Here is a 6,000-nt window from a genome sequence, read left to right as displayed (position 1 = left end):
ATGGTGCCAATCTACGGCATTGAGACATTAATGGTCATGTCTCGATCCTGTTCATCGAATGCTTCAAGGATTAACCCTATCCTCTAATTGCGACCACACAATTACATTCGCTTAGCTGGGCATCTCCAGAGATATACTTCCTCTATCTCGTCAAATGACTTGATCTCATTCAGAGTTTTACCACTCTTGCTTTTCTGGCAGTGTCAGTACCTTCTAGGTTTACAGGGGATAGACTCAGATACTATAGTATCATCTATGTAGCAAAGGTACTACCAACTCATCCTTACAGCTTGTTATTACCCATTGAATACACTTCGAGGGATCTCCTCTCATGTGTATTGGGTTCCCACTGTTGATGAATTATGATGGGTTGACAATCCCATCCCCAACCTTGACTTAAGGACCACTGCAGGTTCTAGTCCTTTAGTAAGTGGATCAGCTATATTATTCTGAGTTCCTATGAACTCTATAGCTATGATCCTATCAGTCACTAAACCCCTTATAGACTTGAGTCTAACTTGGATGTGTCTCTTAGTTTTAGTATTATGCTTTTTTCTGCTAATCTTGTCGATAGTTGTTCGACTATCACAGTGAATAGCAATAGCAGGAAGCGGTCTGCTTACTACAGGTATTGCATACATAAGTTCGTGTAACCATTCAGCCTCCGTCCCTGTGGCATCAAGTGCACACAACTCAGCCTCAAAAGTAGACCGAGTAACTATAGTCTGTCTGCTTGACTTCCAGGATATTGCTCCACCAGCCAAGGTGAACACGTATCCAGTCACTCCATTGGAACCAGACTTCTTAGCTATCCAACTTGCATCACTGTACCCTTCAAGCACACCAGGAAATCTCCTGTAGTGTAAACTAAGGTACATTGTGCCTTTTAGATATCTAAGTACTCTATTAAGAGCATCCCAATGAGTTCTGTTTGGACAGCTTGTATATCTAGCCAATTTAGACACAGAATATGAAATATCTGGTCTAGTACAGTTAGCAAGATACTGCAAGCTCCCAATAATCTGAGAATACCTTAACTGAGACACAGGCACTCCTGAAGTATTCTTGACAAGAGAAACTTTCGAATCATAAGGTGTACTAGCGATTCTACACTGTGAATAACCATATTTCTCAAGTATAGATTTCTCTATATAATGAGATTGAGTCAAGGTTATTCCTTCAGTGGACTGAATCAGTTTGATTCCAAGAATCACACTTGCCTCACCCATATCCTTCATTTCAAAATGCCTTTTCAAGAATTCTTTAGTCTCGTTAATAATCTCAATATTGGTTCCAAACAGTAAAATGTCATCCACATATAGGCACAAAATAACACACTCATTACCTTTAACTTTAGTGTAGACACACTTATCACTTTCATTAATCTTATAACTGAAAGGCAATATAGTTTCATCAAACTTTTTATGCCAATCTCTGGGAGCTTGTTTCAAGCCATAGATGGACTTGATCAACTTACATACTTTCCTTTCATTGCCTGATGCAACAAATCCATCAGGCTGATCCATATAAATCTCTTCATCAAGTTCACTATGAAGAAAAGCCGTCTTTACATCCATCTGATGGATGATAAGACCATAGACTGAAGCCAATGCTATAAGCATTCGGATTGTTACCATTCTTGCAACCGGAGAGTATGTATCAAAATAATCAATTCCTTCCTTTTGCTTAAAACCCTTAGCTACCAGTCTAGCTTTGTACTTATCTATTGAGCCGTCAGGGTTCAACTTCCTTTTAAAGACCCATTTGCACCCAATAGTAGAACACCCAGGAGGGAGATCAACCAACTCCCATGTTCCATTAGAAACAACAGAGTCAATTTCACTCTTGACAGCGCCCTTCCAGTGCCTTGACTCAGAAGAATCCATAGCTTGCCGGAAAGTTAAAGGTTCGTCCTCGATATTGTAAGTGATGAAATCACCTCCAAAATCCTTGACTACCTTTGCACGCTTACTTCTCCTTGGTTCCTCTAGTTCCTTAGGACTAGAGCTACTACTAGGTTCCGCCCCCACATTTGTCATCTTTTCCACATGATCAGGAATAGAACTTGATGTGTGAGTAGGATCTTCCTCAGAAGTCGTTTCAGGTATTCCAGTCTTCATAGGGTAGACATCCTCAAAGAATGTCGCATCTCGAAATTCAACTATCGTATTTACCACTATACCATCTATGTCAGATTTTAACACTAAAAATCTCATAGCTGTAGTGGTTTCAAGATAGCCCAGAAAGATACAGTCAACAGTCTTTGGACCTAGTTTCTTTCTCTTGTGTTCAGGAACAAGCACCTTAGCAAGGCACCCCCACACACGAAGATACTTAAGACTAGTCATCCTGCCTTTCCATAACTCTAAGGGTGTTTTATCCATATATTTCAGAGGGACTCTATTCAAAATATGGCAAGCCGTATTTAGAGCCTCTCCCCACATGTATTTAGGCAACCCAGAGTTAATAAGCATACTATTAATCATATCTTTAAATGTTCTGTTCTTTCGCTCAGCAACCCCATTAGACTCAGGTGTGTATGGTGGAGTAACTTCATGAACTATACCATTGTTTGCACAAAATTCATTAAAAGCATTACTCGTATACTCACCACCTCTATCAGATCTCAATCTTTTAAGTAGCTTACTAGTTTGTTTTTCTACTTCAGTTTTATATATAATGAATTTACTAAGTGCTTCATCCTTATGTCTAAGTAAATAAACATAACAGTATCTACTACTATCATCTATAAAAGTAATGAAGTATCTAAACTGGTCCTTGGTCAACAAACCACCAAATTCACAAATATCAGTGTGTACTAAATCTAACAAGTCTGAATCCCTAACAACGTTATGAAAAGGTTTCCTTACCTGTTTAGCAGACACACATACTTGACATTTAGAATTCTTTTCTATGGTATATATTGGAATCAACTCTAAGTTCATCATGTTCTTAAGAGCACCAAAGTTTAAATGACCTAGTCTAGCATGCCATATATTTGAGGATTCAATACAGTTAACAGTAGGAATAACATTATTATTCAAATTTCCCAAAACGAGATCCGCATTAATAACAAATAAACCATTTGACAAGTAACCCTTGCCAAAGAATGTACCAGTGTGAATAAGAACTACTTTATTACACTTGAACGAAATTTCAAAACCACTAGAAACTAAACAGCTTCCACTTATTATATTTCTACGCATGTTGGGAACATGATGCACTCTCGTCAGAGATAGAATACGTCCTGAAGGGAACTTCAGATCCACGTTTCCAACTCCATGTACTTGAGCAACACTAGCATTCCCCATCTTCACAGTCAGGCTATGACTCTGTTGATAAGATACAAATAAACTAATATCAGCACAAATATGTACATTAGCTCCAGTATCTATCAGCCATTCATTTGACAGATAGGTAGAAAATATTACAGGGTTGTAGGATACATACCGGTCAACGTCGGTTTCAGAGGCCGTAGCCTCACCAACAACCATGTTCACTACAGGCCCACTTGCGGTTCCAAGCACAACATTTGCTTGCGCTACCTCGGTTTTCTTCGCTTTCTTCGTAGGGCAGTCCTTACTCCAGTGCCCAACCTGCCCACAAGACCAGCATGGTGTGTTTGCCTTGGGTTTCTTGGCCTTGTCCTTGTCACTCTTAGGTTTATTACTATTAGCTTTCTTAGCAAAAGCCTTCCTCTTCTGTCCTACAGTTGCTATGTTTACCTTCGAGGTACCGTGTTCAGTTGGCATCACATGTCCCTGTTTGGACTTGTGTTGTTCTTGTACCGAGATGTCCAGCATAAGGTTGGTCCAGGTGATCTCTCCTTTCTATCTTTTCAGGGAGAGAGAGAACTCTTCCCAAGACTTCGGGAGTTTTTCAATCACACTCATCACCTTGAACTTCTCCGGGAGATTCATTCCAGACTCCTTCAAAGCATGCACTATCATCTCGAATTCATGCACCTTCTAAGTCATAGACTTATTGTCCACCAGCTTGAACTCGAGGAACCTTGCCACAGAATACTTTTCTAGACCTTGTGAGTCAGTATTATGTGCCTGGTCCAGCTTCTCCCATAAGAGTTTTGCGGAGTAGGCATCAGAAGAATAGACATCAAACAAAGTGTTTGTTAGTGCCGTGATAAGTGGCATTTTATACCACTTAGAACGTCTTAAAATGGCTTAAATTGGTGTCTTGAAATCAAGTATTTTGTGTATTTGATGCGTTTTTCTAGTGTTCATGCATTTCAGGGTATTAGTTGCATTTCGGGGGAGGAATCATCAAGAATAAGCCTTGGCATGTGTTCACCATTGCGAGAGGAAAGGAACGGGCAGATTACGGCGAAGAAACGGAGCAAACTTGGATTTTTTCCAGTAGAGGCCTGCGCGCCCGCGCAGCTATGCTGAGCGGCCGCGCAGCAACCTGCGCGCCCGCGTAGCTATGTTGAGCGGCCGCGCAGGGTCGGGAATTTTGCTAAATTATTTTAGACTTCTACTTCTGTTTGGCTTCCAACTTCTATGTAATCTGAGTTTTATGGGACTATTATATAAGTAGATTTGAGACGTTTTCAAAGGGGGAATTAAGTAGAAGAAGATTGTGTTTTACGCAAGAAGCGAAGGGGATACCAAGGAGAAGACCTAGAAGCACATAACAACTCTGGAAAAGAAGATCTTGTTTTCAACTTGTGATTCTTTGAATTAGTTGTAACTTTGGATGCTCGTTTTCGTTCTTGTTGAACCTAGATCTCGTTTATTCGTACTTTGATTATTATTTAGTTTATTAAGACCTTGTTTATACCATGCTTTCATTGGAACCCATGGTGACGATGAGTTCGATTAGGGGCTAATCGTTGTCATGGGATTCTAGCGGATTTACTTATGGATTTCAATAATTAATTGTTTCGATATCTTGGTGTGTGGTGATTGATTGATATCCTAGTATTGGTTGTGCTTATTCGTCTTATGTGCGTAGCTAACATATAAGATAGCGTGTTAATCTCTATTGAAGCGACAGTGAATATAGAGGTTTAGAACTTGCCATGCTAGCATAGGTTCATGTATGTGTATGCATGATTCGTAGGTAACTCTAACCGTTTTACTTGCCCTATGTAATCAAGATAGATAACTTGTTCTTAAACCGTTATGTTGTCAAATTCTATAGACATATAGGATCTCAATATAATTGGTGCCTATTCAGCTTCTATCTCTTTTGTGGATGTCTGGTAGAATGGTACTCGTGCAACGAAAGTTGGCGTTTATTAGTTTCGTGTTATCTGATTAGTGTCCTCACCATCACATGCTAAGGTTAAGAACGAGAAAGCTATTGAATGGAGTATTTAATGAAGTTAGGATCCCATGTTTATCATATATATTAATTTAACCTCAATTCTCTTAGTTAATGTTATTTAGTATAATCTCTTAGTTTAATAAAAACCCAATTTGTTATTTGTCTTAGCATTGAGCGATAACCATACATTGTTGCATAGGTGCATAAATTGAACTTAACCTAAACCAGTCTCTGTGGGAACGAATCTGATTTATATCTTATACTACTTGCGAACGCGTATACTTGCGTGAATATTAGCGCGTGTTTTCGCCCTAACAAGTTTTTGGTGCCGCTGCCGGGGACTCGGTGTTAATTTTTAGTTTATGTGCTTGTCATCAGTGGTCGTTAAAGTTCACTGACTCGGATTCTGTTACTTTCACGGTTTATTTATTTGTGTTTCAGGTACTCATTACAATGGGAGATCCAGCAGCACGAACGAAAGCCTTGATGGATTTTTCTCAACCCAAGATCAATGACATTCAATCTAGCATTGTCCGGCCAGCTATCACAGCTAATACCTTTGAGATCAAGCCTGGCATAATTCAATGGGTACAGACTTCAGTCCAGTTTGGGGGTTCTCCAACGGAAGATCCCAATACACACATTAGGGATTTCATCGAAATATGCGACACCTTCAAGTTCAACGGTGTTTCTGAAGATGCTGTGAAGCTGAGA

The sequence above is a fragment of the Apium graveolens genome, chromosome 11 (assembly GCF_009905375.1).
Source record: "Apium graveolens cultivar Ventura chromosome 11, ASM990537v1, whole genome shotgun sequence".
Classification (NCBI taxonomy): Eukaryota; Viridiplantae; Streptophyta; class Magnoliopsida; order Apiales; family Apiaceae; genus Apium; species Apium graveolens.
The sequence above is the reverse complement of the archived record's forward strand: the minus strand, read 5'-3'. Positions refer to the sequence as shown.